The sequence below is a fragment of the Triturus cristatus genome, chromosome 6 (assembly GCF_964204655.1).
Source record: "Triturus cristatus chromosome 6, aTriCri1.1, whole genome shotgun sequence".
In the NCBI taxonomy this organism is placed as follows: Eukaryota; Metazoa; Chordata; class Amphibia; order Caudata; family Salamandridae; genus Triturus; species Triturus cristatus.
This window is the reverse complement of record NC_140589.1, coordinates 841210633-841229596: the sequence shown is the minus strand read 5'-3', so window position 1 is coordinate 841229596 and position 18964 is coordinate 841210633.

Below are 18964 nucleotides of genomic sequence, written 5' to 3'. Positions count from 1 at the left end.
GTGCCTCCAATAACATTGCTGTAGCAGCAAAATTGTGGCCGCCACAACAGCATGTGCAGAAGCAACACCTTCATGCACAACTATCACTAAAGATAGCCTCCGGTCTTAGTTGGAACTTAATTGATCGCCAACTCCTGGAACAGTTACCAAAAGAATGTTGTGCTCATTTAAGTTATAAGTATATTTTGAAGGAAAGCCCTTAGATAAAGGGGAATTTTATTTATTAGCATTAACGGAAGCCACAATATCAGAATCTATTCTCGTTTGAGAATGAGTAATTGCAGCAACAGTAGCAGTCGCAACTACAGATTTGGACACTTTATCATCCAGAGAATTACCTCCAATGTGTGCTCCCACATGCTGGTGACTCAAAGTATGAATTACATGAGTATGTGGCAACCTATCTTTGAGGTCCACCACTTTAGCCCAAAGAGTTTTATGGTTGATTGTGTTTTCTTTAGAATCTTTGAATCTATTATGTCACCAATAATGTAAATAATCATTAAAGGACTATACACAGTAATACAAATCACAAACATTGGGCCTGATTCACAAAGGTAAACTGAGATGAAAGCCTAACTTTATGACTACGGCATTCACAAATGGTATTTACAAGAAGTAAAGTTAGACTTTTGCCTCAGTTTAGGTGTCCGTTAAAATTAAGACCAAAATGTAAGATTAACTCAGACAGGAGTCTAATTTTACTGCTCTTAAATGCCATTTGTGAATACCGAAAGTCATAAAGTTAGACTTTTGTCTCAGTTTACCTTTGTGAATTGGGCCCAATAAGTATTGGGAATTCAAGACCAGTATGTCCTAATGCAAGAATCAAAGCTCTCAGTACAGTCAACTGCGCAGTGCAGTCCCCTAAGGACTGAGTGCAACTTTTTGTGGTTGGAATTTCCTGTCCACAATAACACCAACAACGGTGGCGCACACCTCCAAATATTGCTGTTGAGAGCCTATAGTAGGCTGTGCTGCACCATCAGTGTAAATACTATATATATACTGTTTAAGAGGTAAGACAGAGGTGAGCATGGAATAAACATCAACAGCTGTTAAGGATGTTTCCCATTGTATCCATCTAGGAAGGAGGGCTTTAGAGTTAGGAATCCTATTCTTAGTGACAACCTCTAAGGCTGGCACATGAGAAACAGCAATAATGTGTTTACCATGTGCAAGTGGCCGCTCTTTAAGAATAGCCATCTGCACTGCAGTCAGAATTTTTTCAGTGGAAGAAAACGCTTTTCCGCATTGGAATATAATTGTGACATATATGCAACCAGCACTGTTTTCACTTTGTTTAAAGTGATACAGGCAAAAACCAATTGCACCCGGTTAAACACTGATAACTAAGCTTGTAGTCTTTACATGTGTATGTAAGTGAGTGTGACTAGCAAGTCAGATTGAAAAGATCTGAGTGTTTCTATGTGTTCTGATGTCCAATGTGACCTGCAAAAATCAGAGTGAATTAATTCAGAAAGTTGTTTAATGCATTGTGCATAATCAGGAATGTATGTTCTGCCAAAATTAAGGATTCCTAATAAGGATTGTAATTCTTTAAAGTATTTGGAGGTTGCAATTGTGTACATTTCTCCAGGAAGTGTCGGACAAGTGAGGAAATTCGATTTTCGATCACGATCGCATTGAGCCGCCATTTTGTGCTCCGCCGCCATTTTGTGTTGCCCTCATTCAGGCAGCACGATGAGCAAAGTCTTTTCTGCTTTTCCTGCAATATTGCGTCAAAATAGCCTTGTGCCTTTGTTTACGAAGCTGGTGTTAGAGACTGGCCGAGTGCACTAATCCCTGTCTGGTTTTCCTAATCCCTGTCTTAACTATCTATTGGCTCACACTATTCTCTCCTGATCTTATCTTGTCTTCTGGCCTTCGCTGTCCTCCGCTCGTATTCTCTTGTTTCACAACTGTCCTCCAAAACACACAAACGTATCTCGCCACCTGCAAACCAGTTACAGACATGTTAATACCTTAACCTGTGGGAGGGATGGCCCAATTGGTTCTGGTTCTTCAACTGGCACCCAACGTGGGGCGGCTTCAGAGGTAGTGGTTCTGCCTGAAGGTCGTGAGGAACCCCGCAAGAAAATTCTGGAGGAATCGCGAGCCACGTCAAGCGACCTCTGTATGTCGAAAGTGGTCCGAAGGTCTTTTGCAGCGTGGTTACTCCTTCCTGACGGCTACTGACGACTGCTGCCCTGACTGCCGCCCTGCCTTGGCCCTCTTTTCGATGATGTATGGTAAAGCGAGACGATAGACGGGGCCTCTGTTGGTGTAAGAAGACATCTTAGTTAAGTATTGGTGGGTCGCTCCCCCATTTGGTTCTTTGGTTCTTTGGTTCTTTGGTTCTTTGGTCCTTAGGTTCTTTGGTTCTTTGGTTCTTTGGTTCTTTGGTTCTTAGGTTCTTTGGGTCTTTGATTCGGGTATTGCAATAACCGAAGCCAAGGGGTAAGTACACTTGTGCTGTGTTGAGTATTTAACCCCCTTGATGTTTGTGAACAGTCCAGTGAAATAACGATGGATGCCTGGTCTGACTAAGCTTGAGAAACTTTGTTGTTTTGGTTGTAATAGGGATTCCCGGCTGGAGGACTCTTGTCCGATTCCTTCGGTTGGAACTCCCACTTATGAGCTCTATTCCAAACATGGTGTTGGCCCCATTGCCTTCAACAAGGCATGGATCCGATACACGAAGAATTATGGTGTTTTAAAATGGCCAGAAAATGGTAGCTTTGTGCCCGACATACTAGATAATTTGGAATCTATTTTATTTAAAAGAAAAGCCCGGCCAGCAATGTTTGACTCTTTCCGCCTTTGGCGTAAGGAAGCCAAACAGAGAAAAATTAAGCAAGAAAAACGAGATAAGAAAGCACAGGGTATGACAATTATACAGGCTGCTCAGCAATTTAAAGATGATGAAGTTGATAATACGATGGAAATTTCAGAGAGACAGCATCGTATGGCAATAGATAAATGCTATCCGATGTTGCCAGCTTCCCCCTCTGATAAAAGAAAGGATTTAGAAGAGGATCCCTTGATGTCTTACCTATTAAGATTGCCTCCACCCTATGTACAAGGTGCTAATGCACCCCCGTTGTTACAGCCTGTTCAGCCGCCAGTTGCACCTCCGCTTGATCCGGCTCTTCCACATTTGCCCCCTCAAGTATTGCCTCCTTTGCCAGCTTAGCCTTCGACTCCTTTACCTTCAACTTCTTTGCCTTCCGCTCCTCCGGTAATTACTGATTTCCCTTCCGTTAGTTCGCCTAATACCTTGTCCCCTATCCTTATGTCCAATTGTCTGTCTACGCGTAAACGACTTACAGAAACGGTCTCTGGTCTTTTATCACCTTTCTTTGAGGCATTAAATGTGTCTCCGGCTTTTTCTCGAAGACAGTCTCGTAGTCAGTTCCCAGCTTCCGAAGAACGAGAAAGGTTGGACTCTCTTGCTCGCAAATGGATTGAGAAGGGTCCTCGGTATAGTGTACCCGACATTATGCCTACCTTCTCACAGTGGAATGCTCCTACGCAGAGATATGTCTTCAATGCTATGTGTGATACTCTTATGAAAGGTTGGGAGGATATGGACCTGGGTTCGGTTCCTCGGGGTCTGTTAGATATTCAGGCTAATTTTGATAAGGGACTCATTGTGGGTTCTAAGGTTGAGGACGCTGTAAAGACACTTGTTTCCTTTAGAACCTTATTTACTTCACAGACTTTTTTAGATTCCGATCCCTCAGTTAGGTTGACACTGAAAAATTATCCAATGAGAGAGGTTCCTCCGGTATGGAGAGAAGAGGTTCGAGCAGCAGGTGCTAATCAAGCTATTCCTGCTCACTTCCAGCGAATATGGGTACATGTCCCCTGGAAAAGATCTGAAGTTTTGGCTCTTAAACAGTCTCTACCGGATCCTCGTAAGAACCCTGCAGGTTATTATAAAGAATTGTCGCAAACTGATGAAGCCTGCATCATGAATTTAGCAGATATCGATATGTTGATGGGGAATGTAGTTCCACTAGCATTATGGGCTAGGATTCGTAAAGAGAATCATGCCCAAGAATTAGGTGCTGATTGGGATGCTATAATTGCTGCAGATAGAAGCCAAGTGGATGGTGCGAAGCCTGAGGCTTTGATTTCAGAACTCCCTGGTAGGATTATTACATTAATGAAAACGATGATGCCTGCCTTGAGAGTTAACTGGGATAAACTAGCCGCGTGTAAACAGAAGAAAGATGAGAGTGTTTCCGATTTCTTCACTTGTTTCGAGGAGACATTCATCGATCACAGTGGTCAGGATATGACTACGGAGGGTGGACAGCGATTATTTATAGATAAGTTTGCATTTAATTTGCTTCCCGAGCTGTCAAATAAGCTGAAAGACTCCGAAAGTTCATGGGCTGTTTCTTCTTCAGCTCAGATATTGGCTACTGCTCAATATTACGAAACTAGAGATAAAGAAGAAAAAGATAAGCAAGAGAAAAAGACTAAAGAATTAAAAACTAAGGTTCTCTTGCAACAAGCTTATCCACCTCGTTATGCTCAGCCCCAGTTTCAACAGCCTCCACAGTTTCAGAGGGTGTATCAAAGGCCTGAGCCATATATTCCGAGACCTTTGTTAGGTCCTAATCAATGTGCCTATTGTAGAGAGGAAGGTCATTTCAAGAATAGTTGTCCGGTTTTATTGCAGCGTAATGGGACACTATCTGCTCCACGAGGTCGTGCTGGCCTCCAGTCAGCAAACAGAGGTAGAGGTCGAGGTATATTGACCCAAGAACAGCGTTCCCTTCCTCCCTCTAGTTCCGTGAACTACTTTGATCAGTAAAACGCTCGGTCTACACAGTATTACAATGAGGATTGTTATGTTGGAGACGGGAATGAAAGTCTTCATGTTAACTAGGACAGGCATGGACAAAGTAAGGGAGTTGTGTCGATTCCAGTAGATCAGAAGGGACCTTATGTTAATGTCACTACAATGGGTGTTTCAGAGCCATTTCTTTTAGATACTGGTGCGACGATAATTTCTATCATTCATTCAAAACTCCCTGGGGAACCTTTGTCTGGCTTAATGAATGTATCTGTAGGTTTTTCTGGCGCCCCAGTTCGTAATCCGGTTTCTTGCCCTTTGCCTATTTCAATTGGTCCTTATGATTTAGAAGTTCCGCTTCTCTTAATGAATGGTTGCGGCGAGAATCTATTGGGCTTGGATCTATTGAAAAGACTGCATGCCACAATATCTTGTTCTCCTTCTGGTGTATATCTCACTTTAGGACAGAAACTGACTTCTCCAATGTATTTGTCAAAAGATCAATTTCCACCTGAATTGCTCTCTCTTCCTACAACGCTTTGGGCCACGGGTCCAAATGATGTTGGTTGTCTTGAAATTCCACCTTATGTTGTTACTCTCAAGCCCAATGCTGAATTGCCACGCGTTCCTCAATATAGAATTTCCACTGAAGGTGAAAGAGCGCTTTTGGAAATCATTCATGATTTGATTCAGAAAGATGTGGTTGAGGAAACGAGAGGTAACATATGCAATAGCCCTATTCTTCCTGTTCTTAAACGCACTGATCCTTCTCAACCTCCTGTTTATCGTTTTGTAATTGATCTTCGGGAGGTAAGCAAAATTGTTGTACCACAGTTTCCTGTTGTCCCAGATATCACTACGCTGTTGACGATGATACCTTCTGCAGCGGTTTGGTTTTCTGTTATCGATCTGAAAAATGCTTTCTTTAGTATTCCCATTGCTGAAGAGAGTAGGGATATTTTTGGCTTCTCTCTTGGAGGCCGAAGCTTCCGGTTCAAACGCACACCTCAAGGCTATTATGAAAGTCCCTCTAGTTATAGTCAAGCTCTGAAATGTCATCTTGATGCTTTTTCTTTGCCGCCTGGTGCTGCTCTCATTCAATACATGGACGATTTGTTAATCGCTGCTGATTCAGAGGATATATGTAAGAATGTGACGGTTGCATTGTTGCAACATTTATCCAATCCTAATCATAAGGTTTCACCTTCTAAGCTACAATATGTTCGTCGAGAAGTTACCTACTTGGGTCATCTCTTATCAAAGGAGAGAAGACGATTAACCCCAGAACGTATCCAAGCTATTGTGCAAATGTCTGTGCCATCCACACAAAGAGAGGTACGTGCCTTTTTGGGCATTTCTTCCTTTTGTAGGCAGTGGATCCCTAACTTCTCTCTGTTGGCCAAACCTTTGTTGGCACTCACTTTGAAATATACGCCTCAGCCCCTTCCATGGACTGACGAGTGTCAGAGGAGTTTTACTGACTTACGTACTGCTCTGTGTTATGCTCCTGTACTAGGTACTCCTGATTACAGTAATCCTTTTACGCTCTATGTTCATGAAAGAGAAGGTTGTGCGTTGTCAGTCTTAACACAGCGATTTGGAGATAGACAGCGGCCATGTGCCTATTTTTCGGCTACGTTAGATCCAGTAGCTAAAGCATTTCCTAGTTGTCTCAAAACGACAGCAGCAGCAGAAATTTCTATTTGACAGTCTGCTGGAGGGGTGCTAGATAACACTCTCATTGTTATGGTGCCAAATGCAGTGGATACTTTGCTAAACAGAACAAAAACACAGCATCTCACGAGTGCTCGTTTTTCTGGATATGAGCTGACGCTTTTGGCTAGTCACGTACACATCAAACGATGTAATACCTTAAATCCAGCTACTCTGTTGCCTCTTCCAGAAGAGAAAGGTATTCAGGAATCTGGATGGAACGCTATGGGTAGATGGTTCTTGTTTTAAGCTTCCTAATGGAGAGACAACTTCAGCCTATGCTGTTACTACTTTGCATACAGTCGTGGAAACAGCATGCATTAGACATTATTCAGCTCAGGCAGCTGAACTGATAGCCTTAACCAGAGCGTGTGTGTTATCCTAAGGAAAAAAAGTGAACGTGTACACCGACAGTCAGTATGCTTTTGGTGTAGCGTTCAATTTTGGACGTTTGTGGAAAGAAAGGGGATTCCTTACTTCCCACGGCACTAAGATACAACATGGTCAGTTGGTGACTGACCTTCTTGAATCACTTGCTTTGCCTACCCAAATAGCAATTGTGAAGTGTAGCGCACATAAGAAGATTGTTGACGATATTGGTCGCGGGAATGCATTTGCGTATGAGGTAGCGAAAAAGACAGCCAGAGATGCTACAAGTCGCATGTATGTTGCAGGCCCTGCAAATTGGGTCAGAGAAAGAGGAATGTATGAGGATACAGTAGAAAGTGTGAAATCAATTCAAGAAGAGGCTACAGAGAAAGAATTGAGTAGGTAGAAAGAAAGTACAGGAATGTTAGATGAGATGGGGTGTTGGGTAGAATTATCCGAGCACCAACGTTGGCTGTTACCAGACGCTTATGTACTACCTGTAGTTACTATGGCGCATGGTCCAGCCCACCTAAGTGCGAAAGGAATATGCAAGCTTCTGGCTCCAGTATGGCAAAACGAAGGAATCCCAAAGTGTGCAGACAATATAGTGAAACGTTGCATTATTTGCTTAATGTACAATCCGGGAAAGGGAACCCCAACTCCAGCAGGTCACTTTGCTCCTCTGACCTATCCATTTGAGGTGTTGCAAATCGATTACATTCACATAGAACTATGCAACAATCTCAAATATGTTCTCGTGGTGGTATGTGCCTTTTCCCGATGGATAGAGGCTTACCCCCTGAAAGATAATACTGCTTCATCTACAGCCAAAGTACTTCTTAAAGAGTTTTTCCCTAGATTTGGTTTGCCCCGCATTGTCTGGAGTGACAATGGGAGCGAATTTGTGGGCCAAGTCATGCAAAAAGTTTGTGCAGGTCTTGGTATAAGACAGAAGTTCCATGCGGCAAACCATCCACAGTCAGCGGGTCTAGTGGAATGCTACAATGGTACTTTAAAGCTTAAGCTTGGGAAAGTGCAGGCTAGTACAGGCCCTAGTTGGCCCGATGCCCTACCTTTGGCTCTTCTATCTACCAGAACGGCTGTGCATTCTCGTTTGGGGCTTAGCCCTTATGAGGTAGTTTTTGGACGCCCAGCTAATATATGGGGAGTCCCTCGCCCTAAAAAGTATTCAGACTTGCCATACCCAATGTTGATTGATTACTTGCACGACCTTACAACTAAATTGCGTGTTCTTCATCAACAGGTTCAGAGCGCTCTGCCAGAGGCCTCCACAGACTCAGGTCATTCCATCCAACCAGGTGACTGGGTTTGTGTGAAGAATTTTCAAAGGACGAAGAACTTGGAGCCTCGCTGGTGAAATCCCCGTCAGGTCCTCCTAACAACTCGTACAGCAGTGAAGGTTGAAGGAAAGAAAAACTGGATTCACGGCGTGCACTGCAAGAAGGTTCCTTTGCCTTTGTCCTTTGATCAGTGGGTCCGTAAGGGTATAAGTGACTCTGAAAGCGAGAAGGTTCTCCGATTTGTACCCTTTAGTGATGCACGCTTGAATGGAACACTGTCAGAAAAAGAAAACAACGACATTCTCCAAGAAGCTGTACCACCACATTATCGTCTGAACACCACAAATCCATGAACACTGTTTCAGGATCAGACTGTACCTGATAAGGCTCATTACAATTTGAGACCCAGACTGAAGAAGAAAATTTGAAAATCTCTCTTCTATGTAGTTTCTATCCCGGTTGCAGGGTCACGGTACGAGTCTTGGTTGTGACCTGAGTAGTGGCAATAGGCCTGCAGGACTTGCAGTGTCATAGGACAGCAGACAGCAGACAATCGTACTTACATTCATTCCTCTCAGAATTCGCCGCCATTAGTGCCATCTCAGGGTACATATTTCATCTGTCACGATAGAGCCTATACGTGGTTGCCGACTGGTTTTTCTGGAACTTGCTATATAGCTTTTCTTCTTCCCCCTACATACACCGCTTCTTCAAATTTCCATAAAAACAGATATGGCAGAGGAATTATTGATTCCAAAGACACAGCAGGACAAGAGGGAGGAGACTTCCTTAAGGGATTTCTTCCTTTTTGGGGTCCTATGGCAAACAGCAGGAATATGAGGCAACTGGTTCGTGTTGTAGAGACTACCATAGACATCACTGTAGGAGCTTTAAGTAATATTACAGCGGAACTACAAGCGGATCGTCTTATGACTTTACAGAACCGAGTTGCCCTAGATGTTATTCTTGCAGATCGTGGTGGAGTCTGTAAATTGATCAAATCGAGTTGCTGTATTTATATACCTGATGACGCTCCGACAGTATACCAGGCCATCTCTAAATTGCATATAATCTCTGAGTCGATTCATCAGGACGAAGGAGATTGGTCGTTATTGGGATGGTTTTGGGGACTACTGTCCAAATGGGGTTGGAAAGTACTAACATTCCTCGGTATGGTTTTAGCCATCATTTTCTCTTGTTGCCTTTGTATGTACTGTGGTTCCGCCATCTGCGACCTTTGTGCTACTATGTGCATTCCAAAACCCAAGGCACAAAGAACAGAGAATATTAAAATGATGTTACAGCAACAGCTTGATGACCTCATGGCCATCGACATCGACTCGGATTGACGTGAGTCTATGTATCTTGCCTGAGTTCTGGCAAAAGGAGGGTCTGAGGAAATTCGATTTTCGATTACGATCGCATTGAGCCGCCATTTTGTGCTCCGCCGCCATTTTGTTTTGCCCTCACTCAGGCAGCACGACGAACGAAGTCTTTTCTGCTTTTCCTGCAATATTGTGTCAAAATAGCCTTGTGCCTCTGTTTACGAAGCTGGTGTTAGAGACTGGCCGAGTGCACTAATCCCTGTCTGGTTTTCCTAATCCCTGTCTTAACTATCTATTGGTTCACACTATTCTCTCCTGATCTTATCTTGTCTTCTGGCCTTCGCTGTCCTCCGCTCGTATTCTCTCGTTTCACAACTGTCCTCCAAAACACACAAACATATCTCGCCACCTGCAAACCAGTTACAGACATGTTAATACCTTAACCTGTGGGAGGGATGGCAAACACAGTTGGAGGAGAGGCTTCTTCGAGTTACTCGATATCTTTGTTTTTCAACCTTTTCTATTGGACATGTTCTGTCTTTAACTATTCTTACTGGTCCTCCATGTATGTATTAGGTGTGTCCTTCGTTAATGTATATGTCACCTATTTACTATAAAAGATTGTGCGCCACGGAGTGAAGTGGCAGTCTCCTGAGGACATACCGTGTGTACTTCTAGGACAACTGTACTAGCTGCAGCTAATAAAATCTGATCTTTTACGCCGATAGAGTGTCCCCGTGTCTCTGTTAGCTGAAGCAGGAAAATCCAGGAGATTAAGGCGTACCCTGTGCCGCCAGGCCCAATTGGTTCTGGTTCTTCACAAGACACGTACCCTCAAGGAGAACATGGCAGCCGCAGGCTAGGCGGTGCGCACGTCCGTGTCCGTGTCTTCGCTCCCCTCCTTACCTCACCCGGCGTTTGTCGTGTCAGGTCGGAGGGTTACCAAGCGTGACCTCAGGACCTTCCTCGCTGCCAGACATCGGTGCTTTCTCCACTTACTTCTGACTTCCGTACCGGCACTAGCACGCCATCGATGTGTCCCGGCACGGTTTCTCAGCCCCTTCAATCCGTGTTGCTGCCTCGCTGGCTTCGTGCAGCTGTGGAGCTGAGGCGCGGCCGTAGAGAGGCGGCTCGCGGTCTCTTCCGGGGAACCAGCGGTAGGGGCAGAACAAGTATTGCAGCGTCCCACAGTTTGTTTCTTCCTGCGGAAAGGACGGAGAAGACTGAGTCTATGGGGGTTAGAGACGTTGCAACGGATGCACTCATTCTTCAATGTGCTGCCTCAGATACTAGATATATACCCTCTTGTTCCCACAATCCCGTCTCCCTCTCAAGTCATGACTATGATTGAACCTTCCCCAGTCTCTCCGTCTTTACCAGCTCCGGCTCCGGCCCAACCTCTTTCTCAGGGGAGGTAGCCAATATAGGGGGACAGCATATGCTCGGTGAGGTCCTTGTTACTTCTCCCCCCAGAGCAGGCGACAAAACGATTTTAGAAGCTGGTATATCGGGGACCGCAAATTCCGCGGTTCCCCGGCCTCCTTTGCTTACCACTCAGAGTCAGATAGTAGTGACAGGGGGGGAAGGGAGGGGAAATGTCACTAGAAGATATCCTCACTTCTATGAGGGAAGAGATCAGGAACGGGTTTCAGGTCTCTAATGGAAATCAGAATAAGATTTGGGCGGCTTGCAAAAATTTGGAGAGGAAAGTCGACGGACTGTTTGCAAGAACTGAATCTCTGTAGGGCTCGGTGGGGATACTTAAGATCACCTTGGAGTCAGCAGAGGCAAAGATTCAAGATCTCCATAAGGAAGGGGACGCTCTGCGGGAAAGGTTTGAATCTTTGGAAAATTATTCCCGTCGTAACAATTTCTGTCTCCTCAAGGTTCCAGAGGGTAAAGAAGGGGGGGACCTTAAATCTTTTGTTGTGTCCTTGTTAAAAGACTCTTTAAAACTAGACGAGACACCTGAGGCTCTGATGAAAGATATTCAGCGGATACACAGAGAACCTTTTCGGTTAAACCCCGGCAGAACCAAACCTAGGAAAATCTTGATCAACTTTAATACATATACCCTCAAAGAAACGATTTTAAGCTTGGCATTGAAAGTCAAATCATTACAGGGCCCAGATTTCTCCTATGAAGTTCGTTCCGACCTCTCCAAATCTACCTTGGAGCGACAGTGGGAACTTGGCCAAAGGATGGATAAATTCAGAACATTAGGTGCAACGGTGCAAATGAGGTTCCCTGCGTTTCTGCGGATTATGTATAATAATAAAATGCACAATATTAGATCGCCAGAAGACGCGGATCAATTACTGGACTCTATTAAGGCCTCCATGGGCGGTCCTTAGTTGGTTGCTGTAATATTTGGGTCAGTTCTCTTTTTTTTTTTTTTTTTCTTTTTTTCAGGTAGATATCGGATGCTGGATTATTCAACTATTCTTCATATCTGGCCCTAGGGTTAAGGGAAAGAAAGGAGAAGGGAAAGTAGGGAAAGAAGGGAAAGGAGGGAGAGGAAAAAGAGGAGAAGAAAGCAGGAAAGAAAGAGAAAAAGAAAAAAATAAGGGGAGGCCCAATGTGATAGTATCAGTAATTAACGTATAAGCTTTGGGGTCACCCTAACATAAGAAGGGGAAGGGGACAGGGAAAAAAAAATATATACACTAATTTAGTTTCTTTTTTACACTATATGTAGGGGAAAAGAAAAAGGAGTAAAAAAAAACAAAAAAACATAAACATACACATCATGTATATCACAGCAAAGCTAACAGCTATAAGGTATATGTTAAGAGTAGTTTTTTCTTCACTATTTCCAACATTTACTTTTTAATCCTTTATTTCTCCGACAAGCAGTTTTAGTATCGTCGGGTGTGTAAGGATGCATGAGGGGGGGCAAGGACGGACTGAGGACGTCAAACTGGCTATACAGCCTGCCAGTCTAAGCTGGGAGGGGTTCTCTAGGGGTGGGGGGAGGGGACAGAGGGATGGGGGCACTGGGTGTAAGGGGGAAAGGGGAAAAAAGTCAAATTTGTCCTCAAAAGCCAACCTTCTTTGGCTGTTCTTTTTGGGTAGGCGAGGGGGAGGCGTTATCACTTTACTTTCAGATCATCTCTTCTTCTGAGGCAGGGATTTGTGATGTAGGTTTGGCCAGTGGGTTGGGGAGGTCACAGGGGGCGAAAGGTCTGATATGAGCTTACTACATTTTTTATCCTGGAATGTCAATGGCCTGCGCTGTAAGGTTAGAAGAGACCATATCTTATAATACTTAAGGGATTCTCCCGCACAGGTCATTGCCTTACAGGAGACACATCTTCTCAAAATTGAGATCACGGATATTCTAAAAAATCAGAAATAGATTGATAATTTTGTTGCCACAGACCAATCGGCAAATACAAGAGGGATTGTCTGTATTTTTAAAAAGAATGTTAATGTTAAAATATTAGAGCATCAGGAGGATCACAGTGGCAGATGGCTTATGTTAAGAGTCTTATTAGGTGGAGGTATATACTCATTGATCACTTATTATGGCCCAAACCAAGATGATCCCTTGTATTTAGACCTTATTCGAAATCATCTGTTAAATGTAAATTACCCTTTTATTTGGTGTGGCAATTTTAACGTCGTGCTGAATCCACAACTTGATAAGTCTCCAAACTCGAGGGCCAGCGTGGCTTCTAAATCTCGGCAAATCCTATTATCAATAATGGCACAATTGGGTTTAGCCGACATATGGAGGGAGAGGGCGGGGAACAAATTGGGAGTTTCATTTCGGAATCTTAAATATAAGCACAGATCAAGAATCGATTATGCTCTGTTCAGCTATTGCCTTAAAGACTCATTAATGGAGATATCATATCCTCCCTCTCACCTCTCCGATCATTCAGCTATCTCTTTTACTTTGAAGTTAGGCCAGCGGTCAGGACACGTGTCTTGGTCATTTGACCGGTCGATCCTTCATGATGAGGACGAAATTAGTTTTCCAATAGCCGAAACTAAGTCTTTTCTAGAAGTGAATCTAGATTCTACCTCAATTCCCATTGTATGGGATGCTCTGAAGGCATTTTGGAGAGGAAATATTACCTCTAGAGCCTTCCACACAAGGAAAGTATACAAGGAAAAGATTACAAACATTGAAGTTGAAATGAAATCTATTGAACAGCAACTTAGTACCTCTATAGGCTCAATTAGACAGCAAGAAACATTAGCCCATTTAAAAACACAATTGGAGTGTATTTTACAGGAAAGGGTTGCTAGTAGATGGGAGGCAAGCAAAAACTCCCACTTTGAGTTTGGGGAAGCAGCTGGGAGGATGCTAGCGTGGAAAATAAAAGCAGATCAAGCAAAAAAATGTATTAGAGAGATAAAGCTGGAAGGCGATGAATGTCCTCGAACTGCCACCTCTGATATAGGCAGAGCCTTTCAGGAATTTTTTCAGGCCATCTACAAAGAGGATATTACTGATGATCCTTTTGCAAGGAACTCTTGGTTAGATAAAATATCCCTGCCAAGTCTCACCCAGCTTCAAAGTGGCAATTTGGATTTGGAAATAACTGAAATAGAGGTCAGAGAAGTTATTGGGCAACTTAAGCAAGGCAAGGCAGCTGGTACAGATGGCTTACAAGCAGAACTATATCGTGCCTTGTCCGAAGCTATAATTCCAACGTTGACGGTTCTGTTCAATAGTATTCTGTTAAAAGGGAATGACCCTCCTAAATCATGGAACGATGCTATCATAGTCTTGATACTTAAACCGGGGAAAGACCCGATTGAATGCGGATCATACCGTCCGATATCACTTCTCAACAACGACTATAACATTTTTGCGGCCATTATGTCAGCTAGTTTGGGGAAGGTCATACCCTCAATAATTAATCAAGATCAAAAAGGATTTATAAAGGGCCGCCAGTTGGTTGACCTTACGCATGATTTAGTTGGGGCCATTGACATTGCCTCTAGCTTCTCTCTGCCGTTAGCCACTTTCACGTTAGACGCAACTAAGGCCTTTGACAGGGTGAGTTGGCCTTATCTGACTGCGGTATTAAATAAATTCAATTTTGGTGAGAACTTTCGTCAAGTGATCTCTCTTTTGTATAATGCTCCATCTGCTAGACTTTTGGTAAATAACACCTTGTTGGAACCTGTAAATATTACAAGGGGGACAAGACAGGGCTGCCCTCTTTCTCCCCTTCTTTTCAATTTGTATATTGAGCCTTTTGCTCAAGTTCTACGGGAGGAAGTTAATAGCCCCGCTTTTAAATTCGAGGGGGGGGAAAGGAGGGTAGCACTTTACGCGGACGACATTCTCATTTTTTTGGTTGACCCGGTCTTAGCTTTTCCAACAGTAATTAAGCGCGCAGAAGAATTCGGGCGGATCTCTGGATATGAGATAAATGCAAACAAAACTGAAATTATGGTGTGGAATATAAACAATACATATCTTAATGTGACACCTTCAATGAGATATCTCGGTATCCACATCACCCAAGACGTGGGGAATATTGCACAACTAAATTTGGATCGAATCTTTAAAGATTGCCAAAAAAAACTAAAAGCGTGGTCCTATCTCCCACTTTCTATACTTGGTAGAACTAATTTAGTTAAAATGGCTATCCTCCCCAAGTTTACTTTTTTATGTAATACTATTCCCCTAGCTTTTGACCCTAAACAAATAGAAAAATTTCAGCGGGAAATTAACTCCTTTATCTGGAAGTATAAAGCCACTAGATTGGCGTGGAAAAAATTACGAAGGAGGAGGGAAAAGGGTGGGCTGGCGCTACCTGATTTACAGTACTATGCTTGGGCTTTCCAACTATCTTACTCCAGAATGCTTTTGAAAGCGCCATCTAACTCCTCGATAGGTCTAATGTTTAAAGCCATGTTGGTTGGGGGGGAATTACCCTCTCAGGGATTTATGTTTAAGTTTGGAGACCAAAAATTTTTTAAGAAGTTTAAATTAAAGTCTCTTCAATCTATGGCCAGTATCTGGGCTCAGATTAAAAAGAAAATAGGGCTGTCTTACTTTTCAAACAATGCCCCGGTGTGGGACTCCCCGGGTTTACCAATGTGTTTGAGGGACGGGTTGGCGTCCCCCGTGAAACATGCCGGCATTGTAAGGTGGGGAGAGTTGTTGGTAAACGACGCACTGCTGACATGGGACGAACTAAGCGATAAGGTCGGCCCTGGGCTATCAAGATTTAAATATATGCAGCTTGAGAGTTGGGCTCGGGCTCTAGCTAGTAAAGCTGTCCCGCTGGGTAAATTTAGTAATTTGGAACAACAGCTTGTCATTAGGCAGGCGGGCGGCAAAGAGGTGGCTTTTTGGTATTGGAGTATTTTGGAGGAGGTAGATGGCGATTTTAGCCTCTCCGACCAACTATGGGGAGAGGAGACGGGGCGACAGTGTGAGCAAATATGGCTTACTTCACTTACCATCCTATATAGATTAGTTAAATCCGCGTGGTTAAGGCGCAACCATCTATTCACCGTTTACCGTGCTTATCTCTCTCCTTTAAGACTATCAAAATTCCAGCCAGGAAAGAGATGTAACAAGTGTAACCTCTTGGATGCTTCAGATACACATATGTTTAAGGATTGCCCTTCTATCTGTATTTTCTGGGAGAAAATAAAGGATACACTGGATTCTATACTAAATTGCTCCGTGCGCATTACTCTCTCATTGGTTATTTTTGGCATAGACGAAAACATATTGGGTCAGGCAAGATCTTTCCTTTTTAATGCTATTCTCCTGGAAAGGCGCCAAATATGTAGGTTTTGGGTAGATGCCGTACCTCCATCACATGGTGATTGTCTTACATCCTTATACAATACATCTAAGCTGGACCTGGCTAGACATGTCAACAAAAAAAATGTGGCCTTTTGGGACCTTCTGTTAAACTGGTCATAGACGCCGGGGTTTTTTTTTTTTTCTTCTTCTTCCCCGGGTCCTATGCTTATGCCTTGGTTACTTTCTGGATCTTGAACGCCGGCCTCATTGTTCAACGATTCGCCCCACAAGGCTGAACAGATTCTTCGATGGAGTAATTAAGCTAACTAGCTTCCCTCACCATGGAGTTATCTTCCGCCATTCTGTGAATTGTGTCCTGGTATGCGAGTTAGCCCAAGAACCTGGGTTGTTCTCTCAGCTCGCGACACACTAGGTGGCTGGTGACTCTTATAAGAGGGTTAATGGCAAATGAGGACATAAAAAAAAAGAAAAAAAAAAGACATGTACCCTCATGTGTAAGGTCATATCCTAAGTTAAGGACACTTATAAATACAGTATGAGATTTCTCAGAGTTGAACTTATAGCCACCTGCAATAAATACAAAAATTACAGAATCCACTCTCGCCAAGTGTACTTTTAGCTCATCATCCCTGAGATATATATCATTTGCGTAGGACAATGCGTCTGGATCAATATCATGTAGAACTAACACTATGCGGGCAGCAAACAGCCCTGGACTGTTCTTATATCCCATTGCAATACAGGTAAAGTGATGCTGAAAGCCAAGAGCTGAGAAGGCTGTCCAATCTCTGCTTTCAGGAGCTAGATTTTGGCTGTTTTGTATTTTTTGCAGACTATATTATTAATCAAAGCAGTACTGTTTGCATTTTGTACAGCAAACATTTGTGTCTGACTATTTAAATGTCTTTAATCTAAGACTATGTGATATGAATCTGGCTTTGAGACAGGAAAAGGAACATTATTCATCTGAGAGACACAGGGTTCAATTACTGCCTGGTACTCCAATTGGGAGAGTATTTCTCTAATAGGTTATTTAGCATCCCGCTTAATAGGATATTGTGGTTGCCCTTGTGGGAGGTACCGTGTGAGTATTATATGATAAAGTGAGTCCTTATCCCAGCGGACATGGTTGCAGTATAAAGCCAGGGCTTGGGCAAGAGCCCATTCTGCAGCATAAGCTTGTTTGACCTCATGGATCACTGACGAAATATTGAGAAGAAGAATATCGAATTGCCAAAATATTGAAGGAAAAATATAGAATGCCAAAATATCGAAGCCCTATCTCCAAACAGGTAAGTAAAAAAATATAGAATCCTAAATATCGTTGTAAAAAATATAGTTAGTCACAATATCGATTTTTTTTAAATGTCTTAAAATTAATGTAATATTAATGAAATGAAACATATAATTAACTGAAACATACTTAAAAACACTTATATTACTTTAAAATTAATAAATAATTAATGTAAGTAAAAAAAAAAATAATACATATATATTAACGTAATATTTATTTACAAAATGCAATATTTTTTGCGTAGGATAGCGGGCGGGTAAAATTTACTATTACCACTCCAGTAAGTGCAATAGTAGGGAAAACGTTGGATAGCGGGAGGGTAAAAATTACTATTCCCATCCAGAGAGTGCAACAGTAGGGAAAGCGTTGGATAGCGGTAGGGTAAAAATTAGTATTCCCACTCCAGACAGTGTAATAATAGGGAAAGCATTGGATAGCGTAGGGGTAAAAATTAATATTCACACTCCAGAGAGTGCAACAGTAGGGAAAGCGTTGGATAGAATAGGGCTTAAAAATTACTATTCCCACTCCAGAGAGTGCAACAGTAGGGAAAGCATTGGATAGCATAGGGGTAAAAATTACCATTCCCACTTCAGAGAGTGCAACAGTAGGGAAAGCGTTGGATAGCGGGAGGGCAAAATTTACTATTCCCACTCCAGTGAGTGCAACAGTAGGGAAAACGTCAGATGGCGTAGGGGTAAACATTACTATTCCCACTCCAGTGAGTTCAACAGTAGGGAAAGCATTGCATAGCGTAGGGGTAAAAATTACTATTCCCACTCCAAAGAGTGCAACAGTAGGGAAAGCGTTGGATAGAATAGGGCTAAAAATTACTATTCCCACTCCAGAGAGTGCAACAGTAGGGAAAGCATTGGATAGCGTAGGGGTAAAAATTACTATTCCCACTTCAGAGAGTGCAACAGTCGGGAAAGCGTTGGATAGCGGGAGGGCAAAATTTACTATTCCCACTCCAGTGAGTGCAACAGTAGGGAAAACGTCAGATGGCATAGGGGTAAACATTACTATTCCCACTCCAAAGAGTGCAACAGTAGGGAAAGCGTTGGATAGCGTAGGGGTAAAAATTACTATTCCCACTTCAGAGAGTGCAACAGTAGGGAAAGCGTTGGATAGCGGGAGGGCAAAATTTACTATTCCCACTCCAGTGAGTGCAACAGTAGGGAAAATGTCAGATGGCGTAGGGGTAAAAATTACTATTCACACTCGAGAGAATGCAACAGTAGGGGAAGCGTTGGATAGCGTAGGGGTAAAAATTACTATTCCCACTCCAAAGAGTGCAACAGTAGGGAAAGCGTTGGATAGCGTAGGGGTAAAAATTACTATTCCCACTCCAGTGGGTGCAACTGTAGGGTAAGCGTTGGATAGCATAGGGGTAAAAATTACTAT